The sequence below is a fragment of the Crassostrea angulata genome, chromosome 2 (genome assembly GCF_025612915.1).
Source record: "Crassostrea angulata isolate pt1a10 chromosome 2, ASM2561291v2, whole genome shotgun sequence".
In the NCBI taxonomy this organism is placed as follows: Eukaryota; Metazoa; Mollusca; class Bivalvia; order Ostreida; family Ostreidae; genus Magallana; species Magallana angulata.
In genome coordinates, this window is record NC_069112.1 from 71,378,651 (window position 1) to 71,403,320 (window position 24,670).

Sequence of the window (24,670 nt, forward strand, 5' to 3'; positions counted from 1 at the left end):
AATATATCTCGCACAAATTCAATGTATTAGCTTCCAAACCAGCCCATCTTTGAGACTCTGCCAGTCATCGTTATAGCTAAACCCCCCTGGACAAAAGAAGTCGTTAAATTTTACTAAAAGGGGAATAACTCAAAACCGGATGGGGATTTTCCTCAACTAAAATATGCAACGACAACAGCACGCGGCATGTTATCAGTCCTGAAAATTTCAAAACAATCGGTGAACAAACGAGCGAGATATTAAGGATCAAAGTTGGCGTCTAGAAGAAAAAAAAAAATAATAAGAAATTTGAAAATTTTTCAGAATAATAGTAAGGTCTTCCGTTGGAAACGGAAGACCTTAATTAGGGTATTGAATATTTACCTATAAAGGTGTACAATAACCAAAAAGGTTCTTAACATCATATTAGCTGTCCTTGACTGGTCATTGACTGACAAATGGATGTGGATATGTGAGAATAAAGCTTTTCATTCAAAATACATTTTCATTGTTGACAGTATATAAAAGTAAACATTTTCAACAAGTTGTTGAATTTCCAAAATTCTTCCCATAAGCATTAAAGTCGTAATTAGGAGTCTACGATTGCATTTATATATACTAAGAGAATATGGATTATTACAGAAATTCTGCCGATGAGGAAGTCATTTGTCCGTATGACAAAACTCATGTCAGTAGAAAAGGAAAACTGTCACGTCATCTAATTAAATGTGCAAAAAATAACAAAGCTCTTCTAAAAAACTTTACATCTTGTGAATTTAGCCACAGTCACAAAATTAAAAGAGGGGATGGTAGTGACCATTACAGATATTGTAAAGAAAAACAGATTCATGAAGGTTGGCTGGAGCGGGATAATATGTGTACCAAAAAAGGTTATACCTCTCTCCCAAAATACAAGGATATTCAGATAGATGGTGAGAACTGGGATGAGGAATTGGAACCTTTCCCTGGAAAAAAGTACTATGGTTTCATTCCGGACATAAAGAAGCAAAATTAAAACATTATGTCTATTTGAATTCTGTTCATACTACTTGTGTATATAGTGAATTTATATTTAGTATTTGTGGATGGACTTTATTTTGTACAGAGTTATCTCTCTTTGATCAGGGTTACATTCTACGAACTCTCGTATAGCTTGAACTTCACAAGGATAGAGAGATTTCGAATTTGTCGTGGTGAGAAGTACTACGGACCAATTCCAGAATAAAGTGCCTTTAATTTGATCATTTTCTTCTTGGTGATATGTGTAGCTATATGTAATATATATTTCGTTTATATTGCTATTTTGTTTTGTTTTGTTTTCTAACCGATGATTGAAATCATCAAGGTTGACGGAGTTAACTGATCTTGGAAATTTGCTAAGAGTTATCATTCTTTGTACGTGTCTTCGAGAGAGGGCGGAGTCTCCTATAAGCCAGCTTTCTAAAGGGTGACACTATTATAATCCTTTTATATAGATAAATAGAATATCCTTCTGAGTGGGCGGAGACTATTGTGATTTTAAATGATAAATTGACAGATAGTAGAGTAATAGAGTAAGCCTAGGGTAAGCCTTTCGAGAGGGCGGAGTCTCCTATAAGCCTTTGGTATAAATATATAGAGTAAGCCTTTCTGAGTGGGTGGGACTATTGTGAGCCTTTGGTATTAATATATAGAGAAAGCCTTTCATCTTATTACCATAATTGGTAAGAATATAGAGTAAATTGGGCGGGTCTTACTATATAACTATAAAGTGTGTTGTAGAGCACCATATATACCACTACTATGAGAAATCTCGCGCAAGCGATTAGCGACTTGGACGACCTGCCATGTCCGTGAGTAATTGATAATAGAACAAAAAATAACACGATTTTACTGAAAAAGTTAGCTACAAGTGAGTCAATTTTTTTTTAAAACACACATTACAATGAGAACTTCACAACTGTAAAGTAAAAAAAGTAAACTTAAGGATAACTTGAAATATGAAGCAACTTTGTGTGAAAATGTCTTCTGTAATAGAATGTAGAACGAAGTTGTAAATTAGTCTTTTCATTTTTTTTTTTTTTTGGTTTAAGTATGGAGCAGTGTGCCACTCCACTTCTTTCTTCGTAAGTGTCGTTTGTGTGGTTTTTAGAAATAAAACGTACTCTCCAGTGTATATGATTTTAATCTCCGTTCTGTTTACTTTAACCAAATTTTTATTCTTTATGATTTACACTTAAAAAAATTAAATTGATCATCATTTTCCCCCATATGTAAAGTATCCCACTGGCATCCAGAAAGAGGACGTACAGCTCCTCACCGGGATGTTCGCCAGGGTTAGTTTTTTTTCCCCCAAAAATAAAAGTTTCAATTGTTTTATTGTTCAGATATAATAAATTCTACACTCAACTTTCACTCAAAATTAATAGCATTTCATATTCTGTCCGTACATATATAGCACGCCGATGTCAAAGAAGAGGAGGGGAAACCTGTTAGTACATTTTATATTTAATGAAACACAATTTCTTGTAAATGATCTTAGAAATATACGTATATATTAATTTTTTCATATATTCTTAACTTTATTCCCTCCACTCCGTCGGTGCCGATTGGGTCAGTAAATTAATGTTGATTTTATCCTTTTAAATATTAAATTCGTAATTTATACATTGTGGTATGCAGTAAATATAATGTGACCCTAATTTCTCATGTTCATTTAGATTACCCCCCAATGCGCCGATTCGTCCAACGTTAGTATGATTCTTTTTTTATTAAATTAAAATATTTTTGTCACTGAGTTATGTTTTTTTAAAATGTTTGAATGGTTATATATGAAAAAAATTTTTTTTTTTTGCTCGAATGAATACAAATAATCACACAATTTTTCTTTATTTAACAGGAAAAGGATCGAAATCGTTACAATTAGCGATGAGTAAGTTACGTAACAAATTTACATGTTTCATTTGGTTTAATTTTAAATATATATAGATTTTTTTAGTTCCAAATTTTACCTCCTTTTTCCCGTAGTTCAACCACGGAGAGTTACTGTGTTCTGGACAGTAGGCATGTATGTCTTTTTTAATCACCATAGAATATCTGTTATATCAAATACTAACTGTATGATATTTATGTCATTTTTAATTGTCATGGTTTTGGATGTTTTACGTTATTTATTCATGCTTTTATGTATAACATTATCTAACCAATTTTGCACATTTTCTTAACACTGTCTTTTAATCATTTTATTTTAGTCTCGAGAGACAACTGCTGTGAGTTTTTATTTGATATAATTTCGATTTCATTTAAAAAAAAGAAAGAGAAAAATAAAGATATATTTTTACGTGTATGTAATTTAAGAATTATGAAATACAGTTATTTGTTAACAAATATTTATTTATTATTTCATTAGATAGTCTATTTTTATTCTTTTTTTCTTTCATTTATTTATTAATTCTATATTTATTTATTTTTTATTTGGTTTATATTAATTTTTTTTTACATAGGGATGACACTGTATTTGGGTAAGTTTACATTTAAGGTTGAAAATAAGATAGATATAATGGGAATATTATTGTCACGAATATATATATATATATATATATATATATATATATATATATATATATATAAATGTGAATGAATTAGATAAAAAATTCTCTAACTTAATGATGAGGTTTGTGTACAATAAATTTCAGATCGCTTGAGGGAAATACAAGCATGGCCTCGGCCAGCACCTCCACTACGGCGATGGAGCCCGAGGAGCCCGAGAAATGATTGGAAAAGTAAGTCTATGTTGATGATTGAAAATATTTTTTTTTGTCATGAAGTTAAAAGTATTCTCTTTGATTAAATTTCTTAGATAAAATTAACAAACAAAAAAATTAAATATAACTTCAAAAAATTTTTTATTTTTTTTTGTCATGACTTTAACAGTGTTTTGTTTGAATAAATTTCTTAACTTAAATAAACAAACAAATATTTCAAAGACATAAATGAAAAAAAAAACAAATAAAATGTATTTTTTTCCTATGAATTTAGCAATATTTTGTTTGATTTAATTTCAGATTAACAGAGGTCCCCTTCCCCCCAGACAGGAGGAGAAAATGGACATGTTTTAAAATTAATAAATATCTTTTAAAAGTGTTTGCATTGTTAGTTGTGTATATTGCAATTGAATTGCTTGAAAGAAAAAAAACTGGTATCTATAGTTCCAGACATCTGGAGACTGAGCAATGGTTTGAATAATTAAAAAAAATTCTGCTTTGGGGTGATGACTCATATTTCCAAGCACATTTAAAGCCACCTATGTAGTAAGTCTTGTGTCTTCTCATTATTACGATGTGTGGCCAATGCATAACACTCGTTTTCTAGTCATATATGATTTTTTAACTGTCATATTGAGTCGATGAGAATTTGGCGCGGTTTTGTCTGTCTTTGTTTTGGTCGTTCATTGTGTTTGCAGCAATTGATTAATTTTTGCATCTGCAAACATGCTAGGGATACAGTATTTTAATGTCTGTTTATTAACTCATGGAAATGATTTCGATGGAATAAGCTGTTCTTTGAGATGTGTTAAAATTTAAAAGCATGGAAACCCACTCTTGTCATATTTTTTTGTGTCTGTTTCATATTGAGATTGTTTACATTTTGTATTCTTTGTAGTTTTTTACCCTCTCCGGAGAATTTCGTTTTCTTTTTATGCAACATTTGTAATCGAAACATTTCTTAAGATTGACTGCATTATCATTTCTTTAAAAGAATCGGTAACACTGTGTTGCACTACAACGCGAGTTCTTTATGAAAAAAAAATCTAGAGTAGTGCTTGTTGAACTGTAACGACTAGGACTTTTAAAAAGAACTAAAGCAGTGGTTTTTGCACTGTAACGACTAGGACTTACCAAATAGACTAGAGTAGTGCTTTTTGCAATGTAACGACTAGGTCTTTTACAAACTAGAACAGTACTTGTTGCGTTGTATCGATTAGGTCTTCAATTTCTAAATTGAAATTTATTTTAAAAAAAATGAAAATATGTAAAAAATACAGGTATTTTTTGTCATTGAAAATAGTAAACACATAATCAAAAAAAAAATATTAGATAAATAAAACTTCCTACCAAAATGTAATACCAAGTAATTCATATTAAAGATAAAACAAGAATTAAAATTGTTCTAAAATGAAAAGAGAGGGGAAAAAATAAATGTTTAGTTCAGTGACAGACTAATTTTTATGTACACTTAGTTCAGTGACAGGCTAATTTTCAGTTCAACTTATCAATTTTTTTTTTTTACATCCTTGATATTTTATTTAAATATTCATTTAGAGCTGGTTTAGTTTTATAGATAATCAATAGAAATTTTATGTTTGTTTGGTTTTTTTTTTTAGATCAGATGTCCAGGAACAAGACCTGTTCACAGATCTGGAAGACATTGACTGGAGCGAGGTGACTCTTGCCGAAGGTGATGACTTGCTAGATGCGGTCCATGGATGTGACTTTCATGACATCGCGGAGTCCTCGTTTCACGGAGATTAATCACTTCTAGAAAACTTGGACACCTTCGACTTTACAGAGTTACCAGGACCTTCCTTCGCTCGGGACTCGACAGTGCAAATTGGAGGCGGGAGGGACGATTTCAACATCCGTCTGCTTAAGTAAAAGGCTCTCAAGACAGTGGGGGTCAAAGAAGTCTCATACGAACTGACTTTCAACGACCGCCTCTTTGGTGAGCAGAAAAAATGAACGAGGTGTTCGACCTTCTCAGGGAAGCTTTCCAAAAAATGCTAGATCAAGTCAAAAGAGACCTTCGTCCTGGAGATATTGTCCGTGTGGCCATTCACAACGATGGACTTGACCTACCGGTGTTCGTTCCCTTCCGTCCAATGGAAAACATGAATACGGACACCGTGCTGGAAACCTTGACCCACGTTCTTAATAGTAATGAGGATGTGGCTTTTGAATCCTCATGTCGGGTCGATGTAGGAGCTATCCGATATCCGCGAGGGGGCAAAGGGCGCAAGATGTCGACTTTGGCTCCTAAGATTGCCAAAAAGCGTTCGATTGTGGCGATCTACAACGACGACAACATCTGTCTTGTTCGGGCTACTCTTGTTGCCCTCGCCGGCGCCTGTGAGCTTCATCCAGATGAGTTCCGCAAATTCCAGAGGCGACAGCCAACATTCACTACCAGAGAAATGCTCATTCATTTTGGGGTGTGTCCAATCTGGTATTATAACGATCTACGCGCTAATCATCAGCGGGCACAAGACCTCTTGACGATTCGAGTCTGCGAGGCCCTAGGGATTGTCGCGGACGAACCGTTGACTTATGCCTGCATCCCTCGCCTGGAAGAATTACTGAATATAAACTTATATGTCATTAGTGCAAGTATGGGGGATACGTTTTCGTACATCAGCGCCTACCACGATCAAGAACGCAAGAAAGTTTTTCTGTACCACGAAGACATAAACGACAAGGAACACGTTCACGCCATTCCTAACATCACTGGATTTTTCACCAGTTCTTACTTTTGTCAGCACTGTCTCGTGCCATTTAAGAAACCTTACCGTCACCACTGCGTGAATTACTGTGGCGTGTGTCAGTCGTATGACTGCCGCAAGGGTCGAAAACTCCGTCCGAATGTCACCGGACCTGTCGCTCCCAGGTGTGTTACCGAAGACACAAAACACTCACTGACAAGGGGTTCGTTCCTTGTCAGACCGCATACAAGTGTCCCTTTTGTCTGCAGACCTTTTACATCTCCGACAGAAAGCCAGAAGATCATCGCTGCGGACATTACACGTGCACGTCCTGTCATCAGTATGTCGAACCCGAACACCTCTATTACGTCAGAGCTCACGCGGTCTCCCCGCCAGAGCCACGACGATACATATTTGCCGACATCGAATCCTCCCAGCGAGACGAGATCGTGCAGTGCTAATTTGGGTACGCTCCCTCACCCGACCCTGACTGTGTCCGCTGTCAAGACCACTTCTGTGCGAGTTGTCGCCTCTGTCAGCACTGTCAGAAATCCCACTGCGGGCAAGCCAGACATTCGTTCGTTTTTGCTATGTGTCAGACCGCATGTTCGGAATGCGAGGAGGAAAATCTGACTTCCGACAGCACGTTTTCGCATTGCGGAGATCGATGCTCCGCTTGTTCCAAGATCGATAAGAAGACCAAGAAGTACCTTAAACCACCCTGTACCAACACATGTGGGAGACGCGAACGAGTCTTCGAGACCTTGCACGATCTGGGGATCTGTATGTTCAGTGACACGCACAAGGGGTTTACGGTCTTCTTCCACAACCTTTCTTATGACGGCTGCTTTTTCATTCAATACCTGATTTCGCAGACCATTCGCCCGTCCTTCGTCATCTACAGAGGCAGTAAGATTCAGATGTTCAACGTCGGTAAACTGAACATCAGATTCTTGGACTCGTTCAATTTTCTGCCCATGGCCCTCGGGAAACTGCCAAAAGCATTTTAGCTCGACTCCCTGAAAAAAGGATACTTTCCTCATTTTTTTACCAGTGTTGCCAACTTGACATACGTGGGGCCTTATCCCCCCGCCGAAACTTACGGACCTGATAGGACAAGTTCATTTTTTCAGCAGATCTGAACAATTTAATTTTACCCGCCAAAAAGATGGAAGTAATTATTATGTAAGTAGTTATTTTTTTTACATCTGTGCAGATTTTTTAAAATTTATTTTTGTCTTTATTTAACCTTTTAATTTTTTTTTTAAATATTCATTTCTTCATTTTTTTTTAGAAGTAACTTGACAGAAAATAGCAGTCTTTCGGTTCAATTCACAGAAAATAACAGTGTACATCTCACATTTAGGTTTGGTGTTTTATTTAAAGCAAATTTAAAAAAAATTAATTTACTGTAGAGAAAAAATAGAAAAAAAACTTTTTTTTACAAATCTAGGCCATTCTCCTCCAATAAAAAAATAAACATTTTGTCTACCAAATGTTTATCCTTGTTTTAATTTTCACTAATTTTTAAACACAAAATATAAAATCATGTATCATTGTAACTCCCTTCCTTTTTTTTTAAAAAAAAACTTCTTTTAATAAAATTACAGTTATCCCAAGCTCCCCTTAAAATCTACCAAAGAAGTGGGTACTTCTTGTGAAGACCTAGAGCAGATAAGAGATGAGGAAGAAGTAGATGAAGAAGAGAGAAATGAAGATTGACATTGACAATAGTTTATTGAAGATGATTCAAAGACAAGAAGAGTTGAAAGAAGAGAAAGAAGAAACTGAAAGACGCTTAACAGACTTACAGTCGAGATTTGATAACATTGAAGAAGAACTTGAGGATATCATGTATTTAATGGATTAACGGAAATTTTCGCAGTGCATGTATAGTTTGTAGAGTTGCCTGTCTTTTCTCATCATTAAGTAGTTTATCATGATTAAAAAAACTTACCTTTTTCACTGATGTCTAGATCACCGATGAAAATTTAGTGGTTTATAAATTGCACTTATGTTATACATCATCAAAACTTCTCTACTAGGAAATCGTACTATTAACCGTTTGTCAATATGATTTTAGCATACTCCCTTTTTGATGTACAAAACAAACTTTCCCGTAAGACATTTATCCCAACGTAAGAATATCGGAAGTTCAACCCTTAGTATAGTGTAAGATATTTTTGTACAAAATGCGTTTTTTCAATCTATAAAGAAAGGTGAATTTTTTTTCTGTTACGAATTGTGAAAGCCCTTACAATTATACACCCTGGCATTCATTATTAAACAAACATGCCCACCAAGGGATTTCCGAGACTTTAAAAAATGATTTTATGAATAAATAACGAATTCAAATACGTTTATAGATAACAATCAGAATACAGGTGTCACGTTTCATTCACCTGTGAGAGAGGCGCTAGAAGGATTACTCCACCTTAAATGAAACCTTCTATCATTATATAAGCATTCAGGGATAATTTTTTTTAAATCTTACTGATCAATATACATCATAAACAATAGAGAAAACAAAACATACACAATGAATTCGTAATACCTAAAAATAATTCGGAAATAAAAACGTTGCCAGAAAAGTTCGAAAAGTAGTTAAACATCCACAAATTGTTAATTCTATCCTAATTAGGTCGCTTGTTTTTTTTCCACTATAATGAAAAATTATCAATTTTCAGCTGATAAATTTAAGACGGATAGTGTTTAAAATGTAAAATTACTTATATGATTCTAGGTCATATGTGTTTGATTCATTTTGATAAACGTGAATAATGTTCTAAGGTATAAATTAACAATTTGCGAAGGTCTGCAGATTTGTTAACCCGTACATAATATCATTTTTTTCTCCGTTTTGAATGAAGGTCTCAAACCAGTACAATTCCAAAGTTTCACTACAAATCATGTTATAGACAAAATAATTCCCTATTTTCCCCTTCGATTTTAAAGATTTCCTGCCAGCAACAGGGACTGTATCTTTTAAAAGATAAAAAACAACATGTTAAACAGTTTAATACATGCTTGATTTGGCCTCGGCTCGTGTGAAAATTCGAGGCTTTTTTGTTTGTTGACTGTCTGTTGTTTCCTGAGGGGGTAAAAAGCCTGGACTCGGACAATGATATTTAAACTCAGTATGATATGCGCACAAGCGCGAGACTTGTCGTATTCTTAATCTGTAGCTCTCGGTCTGTATAAAAATCTTAACGTTTACCATATTTATTTTCGGTCTAAAACTAGTGTTTTCACTCCAACGTACTAAATGTAATCAAAAGCTTTGTTTACATAGCAATGAATTGTAAGCTCTGTAACTCGCTTATATCTCAACAATTGACACCTAAATTTTGGTTGCCTTGTAAACATTATACTGGGAAAATAAATTTCGACAAAAATCATGACCATGCCCCTTTAATTAAGAATTTAACTTTTTTTTAAAAGAAGTTTAAGTTGATGGATGAAGTGGCACTAAAGGGGATTAATTTTAATGAAATTTAAAACGACTGATATGATTGTAGTGTTTTGGCAATTTTAAAATTGTTTACAATATTAAATATTCTTTTTTTACAAATGTTTACATAGTATGGTATTTATGGTAATATTGTGGGAGTTTAGTAAATTAACAAGGTTATTGAATAAAATCATAGTCCTATGGGATCAATTTTCTGATATGGAGTTGCGTTTTTGAAACAACTAATTGCATCTGTCAAGACTCTTATTAGAAAGATATTCAAAGTTTTATGAACAGAAAGGCATTTGCTTGGATACCGGTATTTTCACTAATGTTACTGCAAAGAGAGGGGTTATTGCGATTTTATTGGTTTTTCTTTCAAACAATTGAATAAAAAAATATATCATCCGATACATAAATTTGTAAATGTATTACTCATATATATATATATATATATATATATATATATATATATATATATATATATATATATATATATTTACAGTGAAATTCTGACAATTTTTATTATAATTTTTCAGTGTTAACTTTCTTTATTTACAATTCTAGATTTTTTTGTATTTGTATACGTTCCAAATCTTTATTATTCTGTTCAATTCTTTGTTATTAGTTAGACTAACTTAGACTAGTAACATGAAAGAAGGTGTTGCAGTTTCTATGCTAATTTTCCCCAAAGGAGTTGCAGATAAAATAGAAAAATAAAAGTTACAGAATTTGATGTTTTTTTTTTTCCCATGCAACGTTGTACATAAATCGGTGTGGAATTTTAAGGGAAATTTGTACTATTTTATTTAAGGTGGCTCCATACTCGTTAAATTATCTGAGGAAAGTTGAAAACCGAACTGATTTCGACTTAATAGACTTAAATGTCATCAATTGTTAGAAAAAATGTTAGAAAATGTCATCACACTTTTTGAGATGCCAGATAAACATAAACTAAAGCATAATTTAGCATTAGAAAATTTTTTTTTTGTTAAAAGTAAAATCTTGTAGGCAGAAATTTGTTTTTCTTGTTTAATTTTAATGTCAACTTTATCAGAGAACTAAAATTACAAAAATATTTTAAAATTAATCGTTGGAATAGGAAAAAACTATAGCATTTAGACATACAACTGAGAGAAAAGTCAGAAAAAGAGTTATTTCCCCTTTGCATAGATAAAATATATAAAAATTTGGAAATTTAGTATAAAATTAAGTGCGAAAATATCTTGAACCTACTAATAATTTTAATTACATCCATGTGATTATATTCACATAAAATAAATAAAACTATCATGCACAATTTTTAAAGAATTCAAAGTCTTACAAAAAAGTGTGACATCACAGAACACTGGATCTATTTTAAGACCATGACATAAATTTTAAAATGGTTACACAGACAAATATGGCAGAATTCACGCCATATAAAAAGGGAATCCTCATCATTGTGAAAAAATGCCTCTTTGAAACAAAAATAATTTAACCTTAACGTTTTAAGTAAGACAATTTCTTATAATCTGCCATTTCCGATTTTTGTTTCAAAGAGGCATATTTTTAATAAACCTGATTTTTGGAAAAAATCATTAATACCTTTGAAGTCTAAAAACGACGTATTAAATGTTCCGTACTTAATTCATGTCTAGATTAGTCAAGTGGTAACGCAGTTACAATAGACTAAAACCGTGTCTTATATTTTTGACTGGGTTCGAATCCCGAAAAAGTTGGAATTGTTTGTAAAATTTTATTCTTTCTTATTTCAAATCGCATGGAAGGTAGAGATAATATAAAAAATGTCAGAATAAAGTTATTTAAACTATTATAATTTTTAACATTACTGTGTGAAGTCCCCGTTAAAAACCATTTTCTTCTGAACAAGAGAATTTAAAGCAATGTACTTAGTATGCATCAATGTAGAAATTAGATTTTCCACCCTTTTTTTTGAAATAACGGATATGCTGATTTCAAAGATACATGTACAGGTTGTTAACAGCAAACAAAATCATTTTAAAAAGTTTGATTGGGTGATGAAGCAATAGGTTACTGAAAATATGTACGTAAAAATTGTACTTTTTACTAGACTTGGCGTTTATTTAGATACTATAGAAACATATACAACTCTGAAGGATTTGAAGAGCCAAAATAAGATTGATTCATGTATTTCAAGAATGATATTTTAAACACGCTGGACAGTAGATATCAAATTGAGAAATGTTAAAGCAATATAGGCTGTCGGCGACGGTATTTTTTTTTAAATCGCCAAAAGAACTCTTAAACAATTTAGCCACATTAAAACATAACATATCAAAATGATGCTACCTGCTATTAAGTCTAAAACTCGTTTAATACGTGAAAATATGCTCAGCGAGAATCTTTGTCTCGCAAGACAATATTTCACTGACGTATTCAGGAATATGCAAGTGACCCTAGGTCAGACACTCGGACACTGGGGTACGCATGCGTAGATAGTCGGAGGAGATGAAAAAAGATGTCGGGAAAACGTGGAGCGAAGTTAAAAGTAACGGATTCCGCTAGGAAGAGGAATAAAAAGAAAGCAAATGCCAGACTTAACAAAAACAAAATCTATATCGGAGATCAGAATGATCGATGGAAGGAATTACGGACGAATTTGTGTTTGAAAACAAATGTCGAACTTGCAAAGATGCTACTTGATAAGTAAGTGTAAACATTGTTTATATATAATGTATATAAGCCCATTGTCTTCAAGATCGTTGCATGAAATATTTTTAAACACTTCAGTTCGTCATGTCCCCCATGTTTATTAACCCGATTTCAGTGATTGTTGCTGTAGATGAACATAGTAAACAAAAATATTCGTCAGTCATTCGGTAGTGTAAACTTTGTGAGGTACGGAAAGGGAAATTTTATCGGTGGAAAATAGCCTACTTGCATTTCATTATTTTTTTTTAGTTACAAAGATGTTCAAGGAAATGAGACCAGAGTACCTGCGCGAAATGAATTTATTCCTTGTGTTACGTCAACGCCTGGTCCATCAGTTGTACAGAAAATGTGTGTAGTGAAATCTGAATTATTAGACATTTCACCAGATGAAGTTGGAAAAGAGTAAGTTTTTAATAGCTATACATGTTGCACTTGAGTGACATTTCAATTTTGAGAAATATTTAATCAAGGATTATATAAATGATTTTGTAAACTTATAATAACAAACCATTTTCAGTGGAGAAAGTGCTATGTCAGGCATTGAGGAACTTACACAACCAAGGATGAAAAGACTTAAGCAACTTTCAGACAGTTTATGGATCCTTTTAGGTATCTAAAAGCATTACTCTGTTAAATTGGATTCACTTGTTTCTTAATTAAATCATTATTAAATGTATTATTAATTCTATTGATTTCAATATTTTATGCAATTTCTATTGTAGAATTACATTGAGTGCCTCAGAACTGACTTGTGACCAGGATGACTCCTCTGAAGATGAAGAGCCTAGCTTTCATCTATCATTTAAGTAATTGTTATAATATGTACAAAGTTTAGGTACAGATGAAAAAATAGTTGATTATTAGAAATAAATACAAGATATTTGTTTATCCAAAAGATAACAATTCAATTTTGAAGTTTTACTAAGGACTTGATTATGGCATAATCTCAGAGGAACCAGAAGAAAATGAAGAGGAGGAAGAAAGTGTAGGTAGACATTCTGAGTGTAAAGTGCAAGTGATCCGAAGTCATAATGAGATAAATCAGCTAATTAACGATCGCCCAGCCATCGTCTATCTAAACCCACTGGTTGCCTTGGCAGAAACTAAAGTGCCTAGAATTTGCAGTGTGAGAGAGGCTGAGGTGTAAATTTTATCAGAAGTTGTATCTTCAGCAGTGTACCTAAGATGGGTAAATCAACTTTTAATTTTGCTTTAAAAATATTTCAATAAAAAGTATATATTATAATATATCTCCTTTCCGGTTTCAAAACTACGTATCGAAGTTTCATTTCAGGTCTGCACAAACAATCATGAGGTTCACAAAGGGTGTTCGCAACTACTTCTAAACAGGCGGGTCCACAGTGGAGATGTGTTGCTTTCAACAGCACTACTGGCCTCTGGAAACAACTTCCAAAAAATTACCCTGTTTGCTAAGTTCCTGAAGCTTCCTATCTTGTCTTCTTCATTTGTTAAAATCCAAAGAACATATGTAACCCTTTCAATTGAAGAAATTTGGACTACCAAATTAAATTTTTGAAGAATTCAGAGGCAAAGATATTGTTGTTCTTGGTTAGTATAGTCAAATGCTTTTATAAATAAGTTTAGTATGTCGTTGACCCTTTATAATTACAATCCTTTCAACTACATGCGTCTAAAAAAAATTTTGGTGTAGGAGATGGTTGCATGGACAGTCCAGGTCACTCTGCATGGTACTGCACGTACACGTTTATGGAAATCGAGACCCTTAAAATACTAGTGACAATGGACAAGAAAATGACAGGACGAAAAAGTGCCATCTTTGAAAAAGCATGTTTTCTAAAGAGCCTGCATTTTTTTTAGAAAAAGGAATACATGTAGAAATATGAGGCACAGTTTTTTTGTCAACCAGTTTATCAAACTTACATTTGTTAATTTATGCATGCATGTTTTAGATTCTGAGCACTATATCTCCAGTATCAATATATGGAATAGAAGGTGAAGCCGACACAGGGAAAGAAAAGCGCACTGTCAGAGAAGTCAGTGGTCCATCTGAAAACTGTTCTGTATCAGCTGGGTTGATAGTTACAGGTTTGAATATTATATGACGTATAATTTTTCCTTATCCATATGTGTGTTTGTTCTCTACAAAATGACTGTTTAGTAACTGTATAATTGGTTAAAAATCTAAAAATTTAGCTTAGCATTTATTTTGTAATATTTCTATCTGTTAGTAGGCTATATGTAAAATTCAAATCAATTGAACTTCTGTTATAGTTGAAGTTTGACAGAATATAATAATATTTTTTATTGTCAAATATAGAATTTACCTATTATTACGATTAGAGTTTTTAAATGCAAAGATTTGATTTTGAAAGCAGAAACTGTACAGGTGGATGTTGATGCTCAACAGTAAAGCTCAACATCCAGTGAAGTTGAAGATTGGGGTATGTTCTCTCATTGTACATCTTGAAAAGTATTCAAAATTTAGATCATGGCAGTGCTATGTTTGAACATACTTTATGTCAAGAGTATTTATGATGAAAACTAACGAGGCAAAAATACAGTATATCAGATTAAAGTGTGTATCATTGTCACATTTCATATGGTTTATTCCAGTATTTATTCTCTATATGCCAAAAACTTGAACCTTTTTTCATTATTTTTTAATTAATAAAGGACACTTAGAAAACTAAAATCTTGTTTTGTTAAATTCAAATTCTTTTTTAAGACTTATTTTTTTTAAATTTAAAACCCTTTTATATTTCTTCCCCATGAGTTTTAAAAGCAATGCATTTTACATATAATAAACAATTCATTTTATACATTATGTAACAATAAATTCATAACAGTAGGATATAATAAAGCAAAGTACAGTTACAGTTTTAACAAATAAAAATACGTCTCGTGTTTTTTTATGCAACCAATGTTGATAAGATCACTGTATATGTAAGCACCAAAGCCTTTGATAACGCTTTATTACATGATCGGTATTATCGCTATAGGTGAAATGACCGAGAATAACAAGACATTTCCTGAAATCCACAAAAGAGAGTTAGCGAGCTTTCAGCCCTTCGATGTACACATGATCCGCAGGAAGCAGCATCACAGGCACCTTCACCACCGCCTGCCCCTCGTCACAGGCGAAGAGTGAAGTCATGTCAATGCCTAGACAACTCCCTAAAGGAGAAGATGACAAAGCTGTTGTTCGGCCAACCCAATCGTCACCCCCTGCTGAGGAGGAGGACGAAAAGCACTTAGTTACATTCAGCATAAACTAGGCCCCTTTGCAACCTGTGCCCCAGGGAGAGTCGCCGTTTTATCGCTGTGTTAAACCCCCGGACTGTTACTACATAGTGGAAGAGGAAATCTCCCCTATATGTACACTTTTTCACCAGGGGCTCAGGCATTCAACTTGGCATACCGGAATTGCCATCTATGCCGGGGGTGTTGCAGCTGCATGAGACAACTAGTAATTACACTACACATGAAAGTGCATTTGTTCTAAAATACTATGTGCTTCGACAAATTGCTCCCATAAAATAATGAATATTGAGCTTCAAATTATTGGCTATTTAAGGAATGAACTCTCCAAAACTTTTTCAGATGAATCTTCTTTCAAAACGCTTACCATGCATGAAAGGATTTAATTAATATTTCAATTTCAGATATTTTGAGGAGAGCATTGCAAGCATTTCAGGAAGATTTCAATTGGGCCTTGCAATCTATAGAATCACAACCAGGTGAGAATTCTGACTATGGTAACTAGGGCGATAGTTGTCGGAAATTGATGTCTAATGAAGATGACTCGGTTTATATTTTCTTCTGTAGGTGATCACCCTCATCAGTCAGATGTAGAGTTTAATGGTGGAGAGTCACATCATCATAAGAAATGAAAGCTGCTCACCATCAAAAACATACAAAATCAGAACTCAAGCTTTGGAGGAATTTCCCCTGGAAATAAATATCAGGAAGGAATTCAGGTTCAGGGCACAGCACATGGAATGACCATTATTGAATTGTAAGTTTAATAATCATTTTGTTATAATAATGACTTTAGTCTTCTTAATATATACAAATGTTAATGTGTTAAAATTTTAAATATTTCCACTACATGCGTCTAAAAATTTTTTTTGTGTAGGAGATGGTTGCATGGACAGTCCAGGTCACTCTGCACAGTACTGCACGTACACTATGGAAAATGAGACCCATAAAATACTATGCCTAGTGACAATTGACAAGAGAATGACAGGAAGAAAGAATGCTATCCTTGAAAAAGCATGTTTTCAAAAGGGTCTGCAGTTTCTTTTAGAAAAAAGATTACATGTAGTGGAAGTTGTAATAGATGCACATGTGCAGGTTGAAGCACTAATGAGTAAGTGCTTTCGGAAAAATCATTTTAAGGGGATTAGTTCGGGTTAGAAATACAATTAACATGGTATACCAGTACAATTCAATTAAAAAAAAATACTTTTGCCTTTATTTAGTAGTACATTTACGAGGGTTGTTCGGAAATTATTGAGACATTTTCTCTTATTCTTTTAGTAAAAAAGATAAACTCTTGAAATTTTACCAAAACGTAAATCAGGATAGAGTTTATTAATGTGAACAGTTTCTTGTTCATGGCATGAATAGATCATCCCTAGCAAGCTGACCAACGTGCCTTCGTCCTGTAACCCGGCGCAACCGCAAACTTTCCGCAACGTCATTTTAACGCTTCTTATTGCTCCCGTGTTTTAAACACCTTACAAACGAACTGAAATAAGAATTGTTCTTTATTTCTCATCTTTTGTTTTAATTTCAAGATGTCATCATTGATATTTTCTCTCATTCTTGTTTTTTTTTTAGAGAAAAAAATCGAGTTATTTTTACCCGAAAGTCTAATTACTGTGAATGTCTCCTGCAGTCATTTTTTTTTTTTTTTACATATTTTAGAACTGTTGACAACAGTTAGTGTGTCAAAAGTTGTTAATTATTAATCCCTTTGGCCTAATTCTAGTTAAACAATCAGTGAAAAAAAATATGATGAACTGAAGTTCTATACCCTGTCTTGTCATCGTATAGTTTTTTACGCAATTGCGTGGCTTTAAAAGGTCTTCTTCTGAGATTTCCACCAGTTTAATGGTTCTCGTTGCGCCGCCTTGACGTCAAAATTCAATGTAAAGTCGTTGTCAGATTTTTATTGTTTGGTAAATATATGTGTACCATATCCGTATTTCAACTCGAACATCAGTGAAACTTAATCAACAGTTGGTCGCAAAGAATAGCAAAATGAACATATTTAATTTGATTTCTTTTATCATTAACTGTAATTCTACGGACACTTATAAAGTAGATGTATAAGTGTATTTAATCTCCGAGTTCAAGGCTGCGCCGGGTACCCCGTCCACCGACTTGTTTATCTACTGTCGTAAGCAAAATATTAAATATTCTTTTAATATTACTTTGTTTTATTATTTGTTGGTGTTTCTTCAGTGTCTATGCCAATTTTCACCAAAATTCGTCACTTAGAAAAGAAAATAATCGATTTGTCTCAATAATTTCCGAACACCCCTCGTATAATAATGTCATTTGTACCAACATTTTTTTATTTCAGAAAAATATTACCCAAAAATTAAGCATTCCTTCGACATATGTCACGGGTCTAAAAACTAGAGAAAAAAATAATAAAGGTAAGACAATTCAGTTTATTAATATAAGAATGATGATTTTGAGAAAATAAAAAAATGAAGTTGATAAACTAAATGTTACATTATAATTATTTTCAGGCTGGGCAAGAAAAATCCAAAAAACCAATATTACAGTGGACAAGGGATATAGTTAACCATTTTTTGTTCTGTTCCTCCGTTGCAAATACAGAGGAAGAGTTTATTGTAAGTTTGATTATTTAGTTAACTAGATTTCATATCATCAGTTATCGGTTAAATATGAGTAAAACAGCATTTTAACAATGTTCCTGTCCTTCTTTTCAGGGCATTTGGTTTGGAGTCATGCACCATGTGGTAAATGAGCATATAGAGCAGGTGCGAAAAGTTAATGCCAGTGTAATGATTTTACTTCCGGATTGAAATGTATCCTGTGTTTAACCAATCAGATGCCTCCATTTTTGACCAATCAGTGATAATCAGTATACCCAATAGAAATGATGCATGATTAGACCAATCAGTGAGAACTTGCAGGGTATCTATACAGCCACCCTATCATTCTTAGTCAGTCTTCTGCCGGTGAACGACTCAACCGGTCTTCTGGCGAAACTCTTCGGTTAGAGTTCTACAGAACAGGGATTTGAGCTGTCTCGGAAAGCAACAGAATTGTTAGCTAGACCACTCAGTTCTTAACCGTGCTTCTGTAACTTGTGTCTTAGTGACTTGATAGTGTCTTTGTGACTTTGATTGTGTCTTGGTGACTTTCGACTGACCGTGTATTGGTGAATTGATAGTGGTTGTGTAGCACAGTGGTAGCAAACATAATTGTTTGTTTAAATCCACAGTCTAAGGATAGTTGATTATAGGTTAATTTTGTATTTTGATTCTTGTTAGTTGTTCTACAATCAAATAGCCAAGGTAGGCCCTAGGAAAATCTTATTATTACTGCGTGTTCTGTTGGCAGTTGAAGTCTTCGTTGTATTTGTTGATTCTTACTTGATTCTTAGGAAGGAAACCTAAGCGAATTCACGAATTATAAACTTATTATTTGTAACTTGAAAAACCGTTACAAATTTGGTGGCAGCGGTGTTTGTATATCAAGTAAAATCTCTTGTTTTATTTCAAACGTAGTGATCGCCGTGAAATAGATATGAAGTAAATTTCAGTTTATTAGATGTTTTTATGCTAGTGAAGTTAAGAGGTTGTATAATTTGTTGAATAAAGTCCATGTAATTGTTTCATTTTTATCGACGATTGTTTATGACATTTTATGGTGGCATTATCTAAAACGTAGCTATGACTAACATAGACGACATAGACAAAGAGATATCTTTTATTGAACAAAAACTTCAAGAGTTAAAAAATGAAAGTTTCAATATTCATAACGCTAGTGCTATAGATAAAGTTAACTCTGACACTCATGAGCCACAAACGAATAAAAAACCACGAGATTCGGGATTTGTGTCGGATTCTTCAGTTATAGACTATCACGGCGATGTAAAGCCTAAAACACGCCCTACTGCAAAAGTATCATGGCAAGATGAGTTGATGCCGGGTGCAAGGTCGCCTTATGACAAATACGACCAAGATTTTGCGTCAACCCCATTATCACAAAACGAACCAGAAAGTAACATTACAAATCGCAGAAAATCTGGTCGGTTTAATGCAGTGGATGAAAATAAGAATACAAGAGACTTAGGAGATAAAAAGTCTCAGTCACATATCAAACCTGCAACATTTGATGGCACAGGATCCTGGTTGGATTATCGTTCACATTTTGATGCATGTGCCATGCTTAATAACTGGAATGAGCGAGAAAAGGGACTCTGTTTAGCAGTTTCCTTGAGAGATCAGGCTCAGGGTGTTTTAGTGTTTTTCAGAAACACGATTATGCACTTTTAGTGATTGCCCTTGAAGAAAGATTCTCACCCTCAAATCAAAACGATCTCTATAGAACCCAATTGAGGGAACGCAAACAGAAAGCAACAGAAACTTTGCCAGAGCTCGGACAGTCAATAAGAAGGCTAACTAAACCTAGCTTATCCTACAGCTCCAGGAGATGTTAGAGAAACTTTGGCAAAGGAGCAATTCATAGATGCTCTTATAGACTCCGATATGAGGTTACGGGTAAAACAAGCAAGGCCATTAAACCTCAATGATCAGATTCGGCATGCTGTAGAATTAGAAGCAATTGTAAAATCAGATCGTAAAATGCTAGAAGCAGAGTCTCATTTAAGACCATTGCAAACGAATAAGTCTGAAAGTGTTCAAGTGACATCTTCAGATTCTCTTCAGGTTTTTAGCTCACCTGAGCTGAAAGCTCAAGTGAGCTATTCTGATCACTTTTTGTCCGTCGTCTGTCCGTCCGTCTGTCTGTCTGTCCGTCTGTAAACTTTTTACATTTTGAACTTCTTCTCTAAAACCGCTTATCCAATTTCAACCAAATTTGGCACAAAGCATCCTTATGGGAGGGCGAATATAAATTGCAGAAATAAAAGTCAGATCTGTATTCAAAGCGGAGAAAACCTTGAAACTGTAAAAAAAGGGGGTTGCATTTTAAAAAATCTTCTTCTCAAGAACTACTGATTCCAATTCAACGTTGTTTAGCATAAATTATCCTTATGGGAAGGAAAATATAAATTGCAAAAATTGAGGTCTAATTATGTTTCAAATCTGAGTTATTACGAAAATAATAATAAAGGAAAGGCGTGTTTCAATCAGTTTAATAGCTTCGGATTCGGCATTCGGTAAAATGGGTAGACAAGACTTGGCCTGGGCAAAACAAAAGATTGGCAGTTATTAATCTGCCAATCTCATTAAAATTTCAGGATATTTGATGGACCAGTATATTTGTATTTGCTGTAAATATTGCTGCAAAATAATGCGTATTTGGAATTGACGATTGCCGATCTGCCCCGGCTTTTATTTTGCCACGGCCCAGGTTTGCGTACCCATTTTACCAAGACTCGTATTCCATACATCTAAAACGAGGTTCTTTGTTTAAAGCAGCCATGACATTATACGAAAAAGGGTCGATCTGACTATGATGAATTTGCTTGTTGTGCAACAGTTCGCGAATGAAGGGAGAGTTTTGAAACATGCAAAATGTATTTGTGCCGATTTTGTGAAGTAAATTGAGGCTAAATATTTCAATGCGTTGACAGTTTTCACACATGACGTTGGTGTTAGCTTGTTCTGATTTTCGTTTCGTTTTCATTATTTATGCTTTGTAACCTTGGAACTATCGTCTGTATTTCGTGATTTTTACGTATCAAACAGAGACTTCGGTAAATCAAACAGTTAACTGTTTACCTGCGCAAATTAAGCAAAATCTGATGTATCAAAAAGTACTGAAATACAATTCATTCTATCGGTAATTCGGCATTATATTTTGCGTAATGGTATATTAATGCAATAGGTTTTGTTGAGATGCTCGGCATTTTCTCGAGTTTATTCAGTTTAAATAGAGTTTGATATCGCTGTCGGAAATATGTAGGTATATACATGTACATGTATATATATGATTCATTTCGAAAAAATAAATTGTGTTCTTTGTTATAGTGCATGTTTCTTGTGTTTTATATAATTGTTTACAATTTCTATTTACTAACCATATTTGAGTGTTAAGCTTCGAATTATAAGCAAGATACAGAGATTTGCTCACAATTCTATGTTTGTACACATATCTTAAAAACTAAAGATTAAAAAACTAAAAAAAATTTCAATATTTATTAAGAAAATTTTCAAAGTCTCTTCTTCCAGAAACCAACTTTAACAACTTATTGCATTGTAAACTTAACCTTTTTTAGCTCACCTGAGCCAAAGTCTTCTCAAAAACTATTAGGCCAGGAAAGCTCAAATTTGAGTGGAAGCATCTTCAGATAGTGTAGATTCAAGTTTGTTCAAATCATGGTTCCCGGGGGTAGGGTGGGGCCACAATAGGGGGATCATGTTTTACATAAGAATATATAGAGAAAATCTTTAAAAATCTTCTCAAAAACTATTAGGCCAGAAAAGTTCAAATTGAAATGAAAGCATCCTCAGGTAGTGTAGATTCAAGTTTGTTCAAATCATGCTCCCCGGGGGTAGGGTGGGGCCACAATTGGGAGATCAAGTTTTACATAGGAATATATTGAGAAAATCTTTTAAAAATCTTCTTCTCAAAAATATTTGGCCAAGAAATCTCAAATTGGCATGTAACCATCCTTAGGAAGTGTAGATTCAAGTTTGTTCAAATCATGGTCCCTGGGGGTAGGGCGGGGTCACAATGGGGGATGAATTTTTATAGATAGAGAAAATCTTTAAAAGTCTTCTTCTCAAAATTATTAGGCCAGGAAAGCCCAAATTTGAGTGGAAGCATCCCCAGATCGTATAGATTCAACTTTGTTTAAATAATAGTCCAGGGGTAGGGTGAGGCCACAATGGGGGATGAATTTTTACTTAGGAATATATAGAGAAAATCTTTAAAAATCTTCTTTTTAAAGAATTTTTGGCCAGAAAGGGTTTAAACTTGTGTAGAGGCATCCTCGGGTAGTGTAAATTCAAGTTTGCAAAATCACAGTCCCTAGTGGTAGGGCGGGACCGTGATGGCGGTTTGAATTTTTGCATAGGAATATGAAGAGAAAATCTTTAAAACTATTCTGGGAAAGTGTTCGGTTCAAAACTCAGTACTTAGTGTGAAAGCAAAGGTTATGCAGATTTAAGTCTGATGAAACCATGATTCCCTAAAGAAAAATGGGGCCATGAAATGGGGGGAGGGGGGGGGGGTATATAGGAATAGAGACAAATCTTCTTACAGGTACAACAACAAAAGGGGCTTGGTATTTACCAAAAAATAAGAGGTTGATAAAAATTGGCAGATTTTCAATTTGTTTTAGCAAGATCTACTGTACTCAGTTGTCAAGCTATTTTGATACTGTAATGCTAATTTGATCAGAATTAAGGCAATTTTTGCTCAGGTGAGCGATGTGGCCCCTGGGCCTCTTGTTGAAGAACTTAAGAACGAAATAGTAAACCTCCGAAAAGAAGTTAACGAAATGAAGTCAAACATGTCCCAAAAGTCCACACATATAAACAAAACCCAAACCTGTTGGCAACAGAAACTGCTATGTATGTTGCAACCACTATTGAAATAAAACCACTATTGAAATAAATTATTTCAATAGTGGTTGGGGATTATTTCATTTGAAGAATCACTTTGCAACCACTATTGAAATACAACTACTATCGAAGTAATTATATCAATAGTAGTTTGGGATGTATTTCATTTTAAGAGTCACTTTACAAACACTTTTAAAGACTAATGTTTAATTATTTTTTTTAATTGTAGACGAGAATGAACTTCTTAGAAATATTACTTTGTTATTACTATTGTAACACAAGAAACACTTTATCTAACGAACAATATCAGATACAAAATGTAGGTATTATACTTGCATATTTTACCGTATTAATAATCAAGACTAAAAGAAAATATGGTATAATGTTACAATTTTCACGGGTGTGTAAAAATATATAACCAATTCACGCAAATTAAAATGCAAATAATTTTTTTTTTCTCGAACAAACGATTGATTTCAAATTCACAATAAAAGTATTAAAGACTTATATTATACAGTAATTATAACCGAGACTATCAATTTAACGTACCTTTTTTCGGATTTTTACTGTTGTGTAGAATGATGTATAGAATTGTTTTCATATTCTTTTCTTTACCTTTTTCTTTCTATTGATATATAATGTGAAAATTGTAAATTATTTGTACAAGAATTAACACATTGGAAATTACCGGAACTTCAACTCAAACCCCCTGTATATTAAAATAAATCAATTAAGGATATATGTAATTATAAACATCAATATTAAGATAAATTATTTCAATAGTGGTTAGTGATGAATTTTATTACGATAAATTATTTCAATAGTGGTTGATGATGAATTTTATTACGACCACTATTGAAATAAATTACTTCTATAGTGGTTGATAATGAGTTTTATTACGACCACTGTTGAAATAAATTTTTTCAATAGTGGTGGGTTATGAAGCTTATTATGAGAAATAATTTGCAACCACTATTGAAATACAAACACCATTTAAAATAGTATATAACATATATCATTATAATAATCTTTATTGAAATATATTATGATAATCGTAATTGTATAGATGTATTTCAGTACAAGAATAACTGTGCAGTATTGGCAATAAATTTCATTTTACACATCACATTTATGATATTTTTTTTGTATAAGTCGTGGATGTACTTCATTTCAAGTATCAATTTGCAAATAGTAATTCGATATTTTTTTTTATAAATTATATATAATTGTTATTTCAATATATATATATAATATATATGAGAGAGAGAGAGAAGTAATTTAAATAGCGGTTGAGGATGTATTTTATTATTAGGATCACTTAGTAATCTGGGCTGCATTTTACAAAAGAACTTACGACAAAGTCGTAAATATTTACATTCTCATAAAATG

The 24,670-nt window shown here is 33.4% G+C and overlaps 2 pseudogenes; both read left to right on the plus strand.

Annotated features, from left to right (window-relative positions):
- The first annotated feature begins 607 nt into the window (after window positions 1–607).
- Window positions 608–7,728, plus strand: LOC128174824 (uncharacterized; annotated as a pseudogene).
- Window positions 7,729–13,090: 5,362 nt separating this feature from the next.
- On the plus strand, window positions 13,091–18,191 carry LOC128171103 (uncharacterized; annotated as a pseudogene).
- Window positions 18,192–24,670: the final 6,479 nt, after the last annotated feature.